General features: G+C 32.6%; 1 protein-coding gene across 2 annotated transcripts in view; it reads right to left on the bottom strand.

Annotated features, from left to right (window-relative positions):
* The window catches only part of LOC148622957 (neuropeptide F receptor-like), a 28,508-nt gene extending 11,815 nt beyond the window's left edge, over positions 1-16,693 (bottom strand). Inside the window, exon 1 of one of the 2 annotated variants that reach the window (XM_088573343.1) lies at positions 16,255-16,693. The gene's annotated coding sequence lies outside the window, so the exon portion shown is untranslated. Of the gene's footprint in view, positions 1-14,375; positions 14,568-16,254 lie in introns of those variants that run through there. The other variant, XM_088573344.1, reaches the window with a different exon arrangement.
* Positions 16,694-16,930: the final 237 nt, after the last annotated feature.

The following is a 16,930-nucleotide window of genomic DNA, read 5'->3' as shown; positions in this document are numbered from 1 at the left end:
ATACAGTCGGACAAAGACTGACCTATAGCTACAGCCAGAGCAATACTACAACACCTATCGCTTCAGTCTGACTAATAGTACACCATCTATCGCGATAGTCCGACTAATACTTCAACACCTATCGCAACAGTCAGACCAAAGACTACAACACCTATCGCTACAGTCAGACCAATATTAAATCAGTTATCGCTATAGTCTGACTAATACTCCAATACCTATCGCTACAGTCAGACCAATACTAAATCAGCTATCGCTATAGTCTGACTAATTCACCAACACCTATCGCTACAGTCAGACCAATACCACACCACCTATTGCTACAGTTAGAACCCGACTACACAACTTATCGCAACAGCCAGACCAATACTAAAGCACCTATCGCTACAGTCTGACCAATACTACACCACTTATCGCTACAGTCAGACCAGTACTACACCATCTACCACTACAGTCTATCTAATACAACACCATCTATTGCTACTGTCTGGCTAATACTACACCACCTATCACTTTAGTCTCTATATTTCAACAAAGACTAATATTTCAACACCTATCGCTACAGTCCGACCAAATATACACCACCTATCATTACTGTCTGACTAATATTACACCACCTATCGCTACAGGCATACCAATACTAAATCAGCTATCGCTACAGTCAGACCCTATCGCTATAGCCAGACCAGTACTACACCAATTGTCGTTACAATCACTTTACCACCTATCGCTAGAGTCAGACCATTACCACCTATCGCTACAATCTGACTAATACTACCCCATCTTTTGCTACAGTCTGACTAATATTACACTACCTATCGCTACAATCAGACCGATGGCATAAACTACATATCGATACAATCAGACCAATACATGTAGTATAAACTACACATTGCTACAGACCAACACTTCACCATCTATCACTATTTTCTGATCAACACTTCACCATCCATCGCTATTGTCAGACCAACACTTCTCCACTTATCGCTGCAGTCAAACCAGTCACATACCACATATCGGTACAGTCAGCCAACACCATACCACATATTGGTACAGTCAGTCAGCACCATACCATCTATCGCTACAGTCAGAACAACACCATACTACCTATCGCTACAGTCAGACTATTCCTACACCACCTATCGCTACAGTCAGACTATTCCTACACCACCTATCGCTACAGATAGACCAACACCATATAACCTCACGATGCGGTCAGACCAATACTACACCATTTATCACCGCTATCACTGCATTAGACAGGAGTTATAAATAAACTGTAAACTTATATTTCGAAACTTGATATTGAATGTGGATTGGTTACCAGTTACATGTAGATCGCGATACCATTAGTTTTATCATTGACAAAACTGGAAATGTGACTGTAGAAGATAGAAATGTGGCTACATTGAACGTGAGTTCTTGTCTTTTCTTGTTTTCCCTTTAAGCTAACATTGGAAATAAAGAACTTTGTATAATAATACATACCATGTAAGACTCATAACTATAATGAGTGGACTTTTACTATTGCGTGAGTTGTCAAAGTAAAATGAATATTGGAATGACTTAATGGAAATTTTTAATATAATATACTGATGTTTTGCAATCAAAATTTCTTAAATCATTGTTATACAACACAAATAAAATCCAGTACAAATGTCTCTTCCATAAATGCTGCTGGATTATTTCCTTTTGGGAATAAAGTATTAACTAATACCTATTCTCATAACGCGCCAGAGTAGTTAAAGCTAGTTGAAGCCTGAATTATTGCCGAAATCAATAGAAATTATTATGATGAACCTTACAAAACTTGTGGTCCTCTTCATATGTTTTTGTTATCATGCAACTTTTATCCCCTTTAACCTTGCTAGAAATCTAATACATCCAATTTAATGTGAGTTTAGGGTTCCCTTGTGAATTGTTTATCCTGACAAATCCACAGACATTATACGTGATAAATCATCTATAAACACGCTCTCTGCTTGCAATCAGATTCTTGACATGTAATCTCTGAAATTAATCAGGACTCGGAAACCCTAACAAAGTCTTGTTTGGCAACAGTTTTTAACAAAACATTACTCTAATTCGCGATAATCTCTACGTTTAATCAACTCCTATAGTGTTTCAGATCCCGCTATGAAACTGAAGTTCTTTATCATTAGCGCAACGTACTTGTTTTCAAATGAGACCTGAGCTATAGAAGCATAACAAAAAAAAAAATTCAAAGACTGGAATTTAATCAAAGTCTACAAATACAGCACTTGCTCACCTGTGGTAAAAAAAAACTAAACTGAGGAAATGGTGAGTCAGCAAATCCAGTTAATTATAGTAAACCATGGAAAAGTGGCTCTCTACAATTGAAGGACTAAATCTTCTATGAGCGGACAAAGAACTTAACGAAGTTAACAAAACAGAAAATGAAACTTCTGGAGCAATGAATAGCCCTTTTTATTCCTTTATTATAGACCTTGCCATCAATTTTCTGTCTATTGTCATCTTACGAGTTCAGTCCTACACTTTCTGGATATCTATAAAATATCAATTTATCTTTGTACAATGTAATTACCACCGTTATAGTATCAAATCAGACAATGAAAGCACTAATTGTTCCAATTCTAGAATCATTAAAACTTAGGTAATCTGAAATTTAGAAATGTTACTTTCAGAAACGTACACACTAAAATTTTTACAAGCCACATGTGCATTTCTTAATATAAGTTCTGTTATAAGGATTAAACATCATTGTACATTAAACTGCCAAATATCTTTCTACTAGTATGATTTACATTTATACAGTTTTTTTTTCAATATATTGCTATATATTGCTACAGAAATATCCTGGATATCGTAAACCAAATAAATATATGTCGTCATATTAGTTGTCACATCCGTAAGAAATAAAAATAATGAAAAACAAACAAAACAAAACAAAACAAATAAAAACCGACCAAACAACATTTTAGTGAGAATTTGGCAAAATCTGAACTGTAGATACAAAATTACTTGCTTTAATGAAAATACCTCATACTATAAGTGCTCAAGTGGTTACAAAGCAAACCAAATTGTTACAAGGCAAATCCAATTGTCACAAAACAAACCAAATTGTCACAAAGCAAACCAAATTGTCTCAAGACAAACCAAATTGTCACAAAACAAACCAAATTGTCACAAGGCAAACCAAATTGTCTCAAGACAAACCAAATTGTCACAAAACAAACCAAATTGTCACAAGGCAAACCAAATTGTCTCAAGACAAACCAATTGCCACAATATAAAACAAATTGTCGCAAGGCAAACCAAATGTTCAAGAAGCAAACCAAATGGGAAAAAAAATTCTTCTTGGATCATGTTTACACAGTAACTATTTTATAATTCTTTATGTAGCCTGATGTTATCACACTCAATCCCAAATGCTGCAGAAATATTGTAATTACGGAGATCTGCGGGCTACATAAAAGCGACGAAATCAATTATAGAGTTAGAAACAAACAATTACAACCTCCTCGGTATCGAAATCAACGGCTTCAGTCCACGCACAATCGCACTACCATCTATCAATCTAATACGCTGTGGGATCGGTTAATATTCTATAATTAAATACTCAAAATTGTATTCGCGCCACTAAGGCAATTGGTTTTGAATTTGACAGTAAGTTACCATTAAGGTGGCGAGAGATGTATTTAACTGTCATTGTCCTCGATGGCAAGTTAGTTGTTACATTTGTCTATAAAAAGTACCAAGCGTACACCTTTTGTATCTACGTAACTTAGTAGATTTTTTTAGTTAAAGATATATAGTCTAGTTTTCGAGATCTTAAACTTTTGTCATCAAATTAGTTGATATGATTTTTGTAACTACAGAAAAAAAATGTAGGTCTTCGGGTCATAGTGAGTTCAATGGACTATTAAGTTATACGATAATCAATTACGGTGGTTCAGCTACATACATCACTATTAAAACCCTACTACCGGATCATGTTGTTTTTGATTTCCTGAATTTAAAACCATTTTGTTTCTAGTGGAAACCTCACTAGGCAAATCAATTTCCCTGTCCGGAATTGTTTGACCAACGCAAAGAAACCACGAACATTTCCTATCAATCATCTATACGCTCTCATAACTGAACTACCTACTCCCTCTTATTGCCTTTCAGACTTCCAAAAAATGAGCCACCAAAAATCTAAAGTAAAAACTATATTGAAAGGAAATTAGATTTTTGAGAAGCCATTATCAGTGATTTGATTATGATACTGCTAGTATGTTTCCTTTCTCCATAATAATATGGTATAGATAAACATGTTGGACATGTCTTAAGATGAATCTAAGTAATGGAGTTCTTGAAGGTCACATTAGATGATCAAGACTAAACACTATACCAGATAAAAGATAAACAAGTCTTCTGGCTAAGTAAATATAAATACTGAGTCAGGATAACTTAGAAATAATGATATATGATCAGATTGACATCTGTTGTATGGTAACCGGTAAGAAAAAAGATAATGTAAAATTTATGTCTACAAATAGTCCTGCCTTCCCTTATTTCTTCCACTTTTCATCTCTGTTCTGCGTGTTCACGTTCAAACTATATATTTTTATTTTGACGCATTTGAATCATTCTTGTGCTGCCGCTTCAGTATTTTTTTTGCCTATGTATAGAAGAAAAATTAACAACAAAGTAAAACAGAAAACAACAAACAAGCAATGTATACATAATCTAACAAGGAGACCGGCGGATTTATATAAACCTCATATGGAAGGGAAGAGGTGTAAGGTTAATGATTATAACTAATATAACGCACCGGACCTTGGTTCATAATCAAATGCATTAAAAATCAATTGAAATCAATTGGTGAAACCAAGTACATTTGTAGGGTAACATTTTCCAAATTAAGTGTTATTTAGTAGTATATTGGTATTGTAAGAAGAATAATTAGGGACATATAGAAACAAGTGAATCATTTATAACGTTTTTGTTTTAATTCATAAAATCCTACCTTGGCGGGGGAGTATTACTAGTAATTCCAGATAAAGATCCGGATTTCAAACACCACCTTAATGTATGAAGTTAATCCAAGATTCAAGATTCAAAGATTCGACAATTTTATTGATCATGCTTATCCCCTATGTGCATCATGAGCAAACAAATAAAATAACATATTTGTACATGCAGTGATTGTAAGTAACATGTAATAGACACCGCTTATAGAGGACGAAGTCATCATAATGGTAGTCAATACGAATTCAACCTTTGATCTCATATGCACCGAAAGTCTTATTTCAGTCTGACAGGAAGTTAACTGTAGTAGTACCAAGTGTGATATAAGCAAGGATCTTGTGAGTTTCATATCTTTAACATTAAATGTTTATAGCTATGTTTAATTATGAAGGGAAATAAATTCGAGTTGATGTAAAACATTAAAAGGCCACAATATATACAACCTCGTCCATTTAAAGTTTACACCTGCCTAACATTACATCTGTATGGGGAGATGGCAATTAAATAAATAATCTAGTTAGACCTTCCACAAATAGTTAGTGTTTTAAGAGAAAGTCCCTATTTATCAAATTTTCACTGTTTTATTAAAGTCAGAATTCGCGTATCGATGCAGGAAACTAATAAAAGTCTACTATAATCGCAGTTGATACATTACGTTACGAATAATTAGTAAAAAGACAAAAAACTTGCCCCATAGAACCACATTTCTGCGTTTGACATACCTGGTATGTGTTTTTTATGTAACGAATAGACATAGCTTGTTCATTTTAATTACCAAGAAATAAAGATTTAAAATTATACATTTTGAGACAACAACTGGATTTTATTTCGTATTTTTTTTGGAAAACTGGTCCTTTTTTTTGTATTAAACACCACTTCCCAAAGTCAGGTTTTTTGGCCAAGAATTTAATTATGTTCTAGCTATTACACATATTTTTAACCACGAATAAAACGAAATATCACATAACTGTAACTCATTAAATGACGAAATCTAAAATAGGATTATACAATGTGTATTATACTGGAGTAGCAGACATCGAAACGAATTAATGTCTGTTGAACATCCTTCTAATTATGCAAAAATTCTTGGAAGAAACAAAGCAAGGTATGACTTAAAAACGACCATAGCTATCATGGAACAGAAACAGTATCACAATCTTTTCATGTGGACCATTTCTTACAATCAAATTTCACATAGCCTCTAACAGAAAGAGGCGTGACTGAATATCAAACAAACTGTCAACCTATTAAAATGTGTAAAACTCTGAGATGGCGCGTTTATTTTTTTTATGAAATGTATATGAAGCGCTTTGTTTGGCATTTATCTGCCTGAGTGTTTGCAAGATGATATTACAACACTTATTTCATTCAGGATTTTGTTTCAAGATTTGCATTTGCTGAAATACCCACTGCTGATAATATTGACTATATTAACTACAAAATCACCTCTACAAATCATTACATTAAACATGATGCCATCGTTAGATCATAGATTGATGGAAATTCATATTTACTTTGTTATACTTTCAACTTTGATTCCAATTGCAAAAATAATAAACAATTGTTTGTACAATGTACAAGTCTATACAGATATACGAACCTGTAATAACCTCAGAGTAGAATGTGTTCTTACATGTAAAAGAATTAAATAAGAGTGAACTATAGCATCCCAATAATACTATAATATTGGGAATTAATTTGCACAAAAGGACAAAAGGAGGAAAAAATGACATTAAATAACTATATGGCTTTTCTATCTACGATTATGATGGACATCATTTTGTTTTAGGGTTGTTTTCCCGTATATAACTTAATACAAAGTGACAGGATCCCAGACAGATAATTATAAATGTCCGTTAGTTTGCAGACATTTTGGAAGGTCGTATAAAACTATCAGTCCCGTTGTTTCGTTATCTTACAAGTAATGCCTACTCATATCACAATCGACAGAAGTGGTCACGACGATTTTCTAACATTCGTAGCTTAAAAAAATTAAAATTTTATTTCGACGCCGCTTTTTACATTGAACGGGAAAACGCCGGTATGCAAGCTTTCTCACAGACTAAAAACTTATTCTTCATCTAACATCAAATATACGGGTGATAAAATCTTCAACTATATTTTTTAATTGGGTTCATTTGTACAATTTGGTATAGATTATTGTTTCACCAGAGGGTAGGCATCCCGACGGACACAAATTATCTAGTGTTTTATAAATCTCTAAAGGCTAGCTGATATGTCATATCTGTATTATCTGTGTTTCATAAGAGTTTTATACAAGATTATAATAGTGTACATTTTTAACGGTCAATGAAAAAGAATAACCTCTCATCAGCAGCGTTAGAACCAAATGCTTAGGAAGTCCTAGATTTAAAAAAATCATTTACAAGAAATGCAAAGTAGGAAGCCAAATCCAGAACCAATGAGTTCTACAGTATGAGGTCAAAGTTGATACAACATGCACCCCTATGTTCAATACAAGGAAGGAAACCTCAATGTTTCTGGGGTTTTGATTTTTTGTACTACGGTAAAGTTAAGTAATATGATACACAGTTTGAAAAAATAAAAACGCAGTACCGAAATATGTGGACAAGAAATGCTTGGAACATGGAAAGAACAATTGACGAACAACGAATTACAAAATAGAATAATCGAACAAAATTACACACAGAAAATTTCAGTGACAGATATGGAGTGGTCATATCCAATATATTCTGCAATCCAACACCATCATAAAAACACTAAGCCGCAGTTTAAATGGGTTAAATGAAAACCAAATTTGACGAGCATGTATGCATGTAGGCATTCACAGCTGCTTTCTAGAACTACCCGGACAGTGATATGTTGCTGGCCAATGTAAGTGTTTAATATTATTTTCAACCAACTGAATTGACATAGATGTCTTTAATTTCACCAAACTTGACCTTTAAAGGACAGCACAACTGTTTGTTTTCGGAAAAAGTAGGAACTGCTACCCAGTCCGGAGCAAGCGAATGTACATCAGCTACCTCAACCTAATTGTTGTTATGTGTTCTTCTTGGTTCATGTGTGTAGTACGTTTTGTTCTGCGCATGTAATGATGTTGTTGCTCCGCCGGTGTTGTCTAGTCAAAATATTTTCCCTTGTTTTCACCATCACTCATACGGCTTCTTCTTTAAATAATGATATCAATTCAGCATTGTCGGGCGACATACTTCAAAAAGACATTTCTCCTTCTCTTTATTAATTCGTTATGTTAGCAAGGTTAACGAAATAACAAACACAAGCATATGATGTAATAAAGCTTTGGGTCAGACACTTTTTAAATATGCACAAGGAAATGAAAATGTTAAAAGCTTTTTAACCACATTTCTCATTTAAGAAATATTCAAGCCCACCAATGATTCAGTATCAGATGGATACCTGATTACAACAAAATACCAATTTGAATAGAAACATTAAGACTGTTTTCCCCTCAATTAAGATACGTTCGATACGTTAAACTTAATATGACTGATTTATTCCAATAAAATATTCTGCCCTTTTTAAACATTATTTTATTTCATTTTTATATGTTGTGTATTCTACTGATCACTTCCAAACAAGATTCAAGGAAATAAATTCAAATTTATATTCACAATTACAGAAAATAGCTTCTACTTCGTATTCAGAATCTGATAAATGTTCAATAATAATCAAGTTAGGAATTCAATGAATGATGAACACAAGTGATATAATGAGAAAGTGCAGAATCCAAAAGATTTACACCGAGTTTAAATTGATTTAGACAATTTCTTCTGCATCTCCATTTGACTATATCTTGGGGGAAGAAGACCACTAATGACAGGAACACAATTATAGAAAGCAGAGGAAAATATATCTCCCGTTAGAAGAATTAACCTTGCCAGGACATAATTATAAAAAAAAAAAGCAATGCAAGAAAAATAACTTCTTTAACAAGAATTAACCTCGAAGATTTTGTCAAATATTATAGACGTATAAAATGACACATGATGTAGAGGCCTTCAGCAACTCTGACAAAAATTAGCAATTTCATTCGTTGGTACGTCAGAGCTATGAGGACAAGTCTTTCATCGCCTCAATTATTTTCTCCAGAGAAAAGTAATTACATCTTAGAATCGATGATCGCTCTACAGAGAACTTCTTTTCTGCTTTCAATTTTAATAGGAATGGTATTGATATTTCTTTGCTGTCATTCTTTTTTTTGAAATAATTTGTTGACATGCAAAATTTGCATCAGTAAGTATAGGACTTCCAATATATGCCAATACATGATAGTGATATTGTCACTAATTACTTCAGTGAACTGTATAGAGATCTAATGGTTTCATATTAATATAGACATTAAATGGTGGCATAGTGCATACCAGTACTACTTTTAGGCAAAATATTCTTATCTTCAGTTTTTATATGAACTCGATTTTATTTGGTTCGCTACATTATGTATATAGGTGGTCTTTGTTTCCTGTTTCCACCTTCCAATGTGAAGAAATGCGCGTGTGTACAGTGTACCCGTTTATTCAAATAAAAACAAGAAGACCTTGTTCAAAAATAGTAAAAAAGCAAATAAACTATGTCAAAAGAAAACACTTTTTGTATCAGCATTACGGGATACTCCTGAATTTGAATTGTACGTTAAAAGAAAATACGGAGGAAGTTCTAATATCAATTAATGAGTAATAATTATATATAGAAGTACGTAATGAATGATGCCTCACTTCTCCTTCATTCCGAAATAAAATTAAAGAAATATGTCGCCACGGCAGTAACACGCATTCTTAAGACTTCGTTTGGTTGTTCGCCTTTAGTAAATGGTCCAATATTCCACTTCTCATAGTCTTACAAATGATACTGGTTTACGTGCAACAGATCAGTGTACAACGCTTATTTAACTCAATTTCTTTGATATGTCTCTGTGTTTAACTTTGACCTTTGACTATAGTTATGCATTGGATTCGTTGCACAAATATTTGCATTTTGTTGTTGTGTGATTTATCTTTTAAATGCAATGTAAAGCCTTTTTTTTAACTTAAAGTCAAAGTATATATATATATTGTATCAATTTGATCCGATGGAGCAGTGTAGCGAATAGAGTCGTCACATTCTGAGACGTTTTATAATATTGATTTGTTTTGACATGCATCATTAATTTGATCCTCCATCCTACATAATAACGCCTAGATGAACTGTCCCGTACTACCATACATCGTGTACTAAGTTACAGCCCTAGATTAATCCGAGAAGGAATGGTCAGGCCAGCGAAAGCTATATTTTCATATAGCCTAGCTGGCCGAGTGGTCTAGGGCGCTGGACTTAGTGCATAGATTGTTGCCATAGATGTCATAGCGGTACAAGTTCGAGTCCCGCGGAAGGAACGACCAAAAATTTGCTTCGCAAATTTGACAGTTCTAACATCGTTGGGAAGTTTTCAGACCTTTCTATAAGTTTACGTTATCTTCCCTGTATCAATTTGATCCGATGGAGCAGCGTAGCGAATAGAGTTGTCACATTCTGAGACGTTGTATATATATGCAAAACTGTAAGTCGATGAACGATAATTAAGATCATATTTTTTTTTAAATGAAAATATGTTTGTATATGAAAGTGTGAAGTAAGTAAGCATATGATGCTAAAACACACTTACTAATAGACTTTAATAAGATAGAGACGATAGTATTTCTTCAATTTATTTCGCTTACCCTACCGGTGCACCGGGTTCATGCTCCCAGTTTTTAGTGGAGTCCGAGTTGCTCATTTACTTTTGTTACTTTGTATGATTTTAGTTACTTTATATTCTTTGTTGTGTATGTCTGTTTTCCATGTCTGGTCTTTGTCCCTGGATTACATTCTTTTGATTACAGCTATAACCTTGGTTATAAATTTTCATTCTGAATGTAATGGTCTGAAACTTCACATTAATTCTAAATGTTTTGGTCTAAAGCCTAATTCATTCTGAATGTAATGGTCTAAAACTTTATTCACTCTGAATGTAAATGTCTAAAACTTTATTCAGTCAGAAGGTCATGGTCTAATACTTTCTTGAATCTGTATGGAACGCCTAAACTGTCTGATGAGATACGCATTTGTTTACGTGTTGTCAATTTTATATTACTTGCTGTGGTTTTATAATTACATGTGGTCATTTTGTATTTACGTTATATAGGAACATCTTTACATTTTGTCGTTTTGTCTTTATATTCTGTCATTTCGTCTTTACGTTCTGTCATTTCGTCTCTACGTTCTGTAATTTTGTCTTTGCGTTCATCCTGAATCATCCTCCCAAGTCAGGGTTTTGAGTCCACCCTCGCTCCCTCTAGGTCTCAGTATCGTATTAATTTTCCCATAGACTTCTATAGTGAAGTGCATATTTTTAGGATTTTTTAAAAAATATGTAAATTGATTCAATAAAACTTTCACTTATGTAGCATTTCTAAGGACATGTGAAAAAATAATTTCCCGCAAAGAAAATAGGGTGAGTCCACGAAGATTGGACAGAAAATTAGTCTTGAACTATAAATAGCCATTTTCCCTACTTTCACTTTCGTTTTGCACTCACCAAACCAACCTTTTCAGTGGAACATTTTTATGATATTATGCTAGATTTTCTTTTAAAAAAGTTCTTCATCTTACAGTGTGATGTTTGCTCTATTTTTTAAGTCACTGTTCATGTCTTTTGACAAAACATTAGTTTGTAGAGAGGCAAAAAGAAAATGCACTATATTTTTATGGCATCCATGTTTTGACGTACACCCGCTCAGGGATATGCAATACGATACTGGTACCTCTAACCCCTGGCATCACTCATTCATATTTAGCGGGTATCATTCAGCGCCATCTAGTGAGTTACTTAAATTCAACCCATATCCAAAATCCAATCAAATCACTCGTAATAGAAACTCTTCGTTACGTACAAAAAAGTCAACAGTAAAGACTCTAAACAGAATCTACAGTTACCATTTTTGTTCATATTGCATCATTTGTGACATCATACAACTTTCAGTTTACTACATCGGATCGTCCATTACCTCGTATTATTGTTTACTTTTCCACAGACATTTTATGTTAAATCGATTTTCATTGGTGCTTCGCACCCGGAGAAACAACCAATCGGAATTGGCTGGACGATACCCATTAAATATGAATGAGTGATGTCGGGGGTTTTGGGGGAGCGAGGGTGGACTGAAAACCCCGACTTAGGAGGATGAATCTGAATGTAATGGTTTAAAACTTTATTGATTCTGAATGTATTAGTCTAAAACATTATCCATTCACGATGTAATGATCTACAACTTTATCCATTCCGAATGTAATTGCATTTTCATTTCAAAACAAAGCGTTGCATCTCCCGTAACATATTATATATATATATACTTAGCATTAACATACATTGTTATTTCAGAAGTGATAAGATATTGAATAAATTTAAAGCATTTGCATTATTTCACCAAAGCAGTAGAAGGACTCTCTGCTTGAACGCAATCAAATTGTATAATCTGCTTCATAGTTGGCATGTAAAAATAATAAAGAACCACTTTTAGTTTTAAAGACGTATCATTAAAGGAAGTAAAATTTCAATCAAATTCATTTCGTTCAGTTTTTGTGTGTTCTCAATATGAATTATATAATCAATATTTTGACGAGTTTTAGAACACCATACAAAACAAACAAACACACAGTTAATCTGCTGGTTGGTGTTACAAGTGCTGGTTTATTCTTCCAATGCTAATATTCAGTTTACATGTAAAGGTATGTTGACAGTTTATCAAACGTGTCAAATTATTGTCAAATAAATGTACACACAAATTAAAACATACTGATTAAACAGATAGGTCATTTGAATGAAGGTCTAGCTCTTTAACTTTTATTTAAAATAATAATTTCTAGAATCTTAAACTCAAACATGAGGATAAGAAGACAATGAAGTGAATTATGCAACGAACCTTAACATTACTACACATTGGTGGAGTAAATTTGTTTTTTTTTCTTTTTTTGGAAAAAAATGTTATAAATATGGGTCACTAATACACAAGAGATGCCAATTCAATAAAACAAAAACACTGTATACAACTTTTGAGGTCTGCACTACCTCATTCTGAAATTGCATGGTGCAAACTTCTTAAACAACAATCAAGTTTTAAAAATCTCAAATTTTAAAGCTTTTCCAACAGAGTTTTCAGACATGCCAATAATGTAAGCCTTATTTCTATTTAAATGTTATTACTATGTATTAACAAATTTCCAGTATAAATCATACGTACAAAAAAGTAATGTGCATATCAAAACTGTTTTAATCCCGTACAGAAACCGCTTCATGGTTTATGTAGATTGTTTCCCGAGTTCACGTTCAGACTAAATGTTTGGACTTTGCCGCTGATATTTAGTTACTTTACATGTTCTGAAGATATATTATCGACATTCGATAATTGTTGACATTTCAAATAATAACATTCATGGAAAAAGGATAATAAATATGCTTAAGGTTGGCAATGCCAATATCTGTAATACAATATAATAATGATGGCACCAGTGAATGTTTTTAAGTGATAGGCGGTACCAGAATAGCCATAACACTCAAGTCTGACACGTGTGTATACGTCCGTGTATATTCATAATTATAACTTTTCATGTTAGATTTGATTTGTGAGTCTCCTGGTATTCTTGAACAATGTGGTACCTGAGCCAGAACTCAAAGGTTTGAACAGATCTAAAACCAACATATCACAACCAAAAACTTCTGAATTTGATAATAGAATCGGTATACAAGCATTGCTATACAAAAGTGTATATAGAAATAGCATGGAACAGAAAATTCCTGAAACATAGCTTGCTAGTGTAATAAGAAACTTCTTCATGTATTAAGCAATGAAAAAATCATATCAAATGAATAGAAGATAACCCGGAAACACAGAATCATAATTACACAGACTGAAAAATCATAAATTATATTGTAGAATGTAGAAATCAGTTTTTCATTTAATTAAAAAAAATAAATAAATAAGCGTTAAGAATGGTTGACTCTCCGACCGAAAAACAATAGCACTCTTCTCAAATGAAGGTTAAGTTGTCAAAGTGTTGACATATTCAAAGTTTATTCTTAATGTGAAAATGTTAACAAGCAACATCAAAGCCGCTTTAGACCATACGATACTTGATGTATACAATTTAATGTTATTATCGTGAGAAAATGTTCCACCATTAAATAATATTATATTGTTTCGTATGATAAATCATTTATACGAAGAGACAGGGTTTGTTGTGAATAATATTATTCAATACGGAAAGGTATAATTATAAATTATAAAATATATTTTGTTAAAAACAACAGTATTGATGATTATGCTGATGCTGCTGACAAAGCCTAAACTTAAGTTGAAGCAACCTACCTTAGAATGTAGTTTAGCTTTTTAATCCAAGATAAAAGAACTTAACCCTGTATGTTTGATCAATATTTTTTAAAAATAGATTTGATACCAACTAGCTCAGGCATCGGAAATCGTATCACTACTACTATCATTTCGAGTTTTAAACGGATTATAAATCAAATGAAATACAATGATACACAAACATCAGATTACGTGCAACAGTAGAAACGTTGTTAAGTAAAATCAATACCAAATTCATCCACTTTGCTATTGTCATAGACACTTTTTTCCTTTCCCTTATCAATGTAATATGTCTTTTATCGGAAATAAAAAAAATCCTTTCTGCAGGGAGAGAGTCTTCTGTTTCTGTTGTAAGTAATTAATTGCAAAGGACGAACACACAGAATAAAGTATGATACATTGAGTTTGCTAGCAATAAATCAAGAAAAGACCTCTTTCACTGACAGTAATATCTTGGGTATTAAGTGTAATCTAATCACACTTTCCGCTATCTTGCCGAAACATTTGCATCGTTTTAGATCGGAGTCTCAAAGAGATGTATATAGTATTAATGATAAAGAATGGGCTGATCTATTCACTGGGTTTGGAAATACTTAATGTTATTATTTCTTAACTGAATAAAATCATGAATTAAAAATTCCAAATAGACAAAAATGGGTTAAAAACAATTAATTACGTAGCGAAAATGTCCGGGTTTTATTTTTTATAGACATAAGTTATGTACATATAAGTATCAATATATGTTTCCTAAAGGATAACACATGTGATGACAACATAAATTGTGCGATTATTTACAAATATTTACGTCACAACTTCGTCAACACGTCATTTGGTAAATAACTACCAATAAAAAGGGGGGGAATCCGGATATATATTGTTTTCAATAATTAATGTTGATCAAATGTTGATAATGTTTTTATTCACTTTGTCAATGTTTGCCATAAAAATGACATGTTAGATAACTGATATATGTAAATGTTTTTTGAAACATAGTGTATACTTTTGAGACCTTAGTTATTAGTTTATACTTTGGCTATGTTTATGAGTTCTCTCAACTGTACATTTTGTAAAGGAAATGAAATATAAATAGACAAACCGATGTATTAGAAAATCAGGGAACATTTTGTTTTTCTTTGTTTAATTGGTGAAAATGTATTTCCGTTTATGTTATTTATGTAAAAGTTATTTTAGAATACGGATTAAATCCTAACATGAAAATGAAATGTTAGTGAATTGAAAAAAAATAAGCATACAGCAGGATGATAATGGAAAACTTTTGTCTTTGTGTAATACTTTTTAGGTATTTAAATATTAAATACCCAAAAGGTTATTTGAACTCATCAATTTTAACATGTTTAAGACAGGTTATTTAGTTTCGTTGAATAATTCATTTCATTTTCTGGCATAATGACTTAATTACTCATTTCAAGGATTTTTTTCTGCGACATATAAGCGATTTTCTGCCGGCTACATTTGGAATTAACATATCAAATTCATTTTCTTGTTTGAAAGAATAAATTATAATTGTGGAAGTTACAAGACCCTGTTTATAACATCATTAAGCGTTACCCAAGTCTCTCTTTTTTCAGAATTGAAGTATATAAAATTTTGTAAAATAAAGTTAATTTTTTTTAAAACATACATTGGACAAACGTTTTGCATTTACAAATAGGTACTGATAGTTACACCATCCTTTGTAACAGTGAAAACTGTGAAAAGAGTATGCAAGAGTTACTATCGACAGTGGTCATTAAAAACTGCTGTATAACCCTATGCAAACAGTATAGAATGTATCAAGAAGAAATGTGAATAGCAATCATAATTGTATTGAAGTATTTCAATGTTAAAAGACATTTAAATAAACTATAAAATGACTTACCTTTTGATAAAAAACAATTATCAATACAGATATGGCCTCTTCATGTCGTTGTGATGTAGTTATAGTTCATTTTGGGACAATTATCAATACAGATATGGCCTCTTCATGTCGTTGTGATGTAGTTATAGTTGTATCCTTTATGTTATGCAATTAAGTTTTTATAAACAAAGTTTCCAATTCACCAGCCACTCTAGTGATAGGACGTCCAATAGTAGGGCATTGTATAGTAACTTAACTATGCTGTACTGTCAACCAATCTTCATGTCAAGAAATCAATGTTTAAATATTATCTGTCAACAGCATTATTGTCTCCCCTATTGATCTCTGCCACTACAGTTGAGCTCATTTGCATTTTAAAAAATAATCATACCTTTCCTTGATATGTAGATTTCACAGCTGGACATTGATACAAATTCCTTAAAATCGTATCTAAAAATGTATAATGTCTTGTAGAATAGAGGTTCATATGTAGAAACAAACAAGATTCTTTACCGCATATCCAAATATCTTTGGTATGAACAACATCATTCTATGAAACTATACAGGTAACTGAACCCAATTGACCTGCTTAATCATCTCTTTCTTTTGAATGTTCCATCACAATTCTTTCCCAACATGATAAGCTGTTCAAAATCAGAACCTTTTATGTTACAAACTGTTAGGTTTATTTCTCTGA

The sequence above is a fragment of the Perna viridis genome, chromosome 3 (genome assembly GCF_037379345.1).
Source record: "Perna viridis isolate PV_CMFRI_1.1 ecotype Kerala chromosome 3, ASM3737934v1, whole genome shotgun sequence".
Taxonomy (NCBI): Eukaryota; Metazoa; Mollusca; class Bivalvia; order Mytilida; family Mytilidae; genus Perna; species Perna viridis.
Note: the sequence above shows the minus strand (reverse complement) of the source record. Positions and strands in the feature narration are given on the sequence as shown.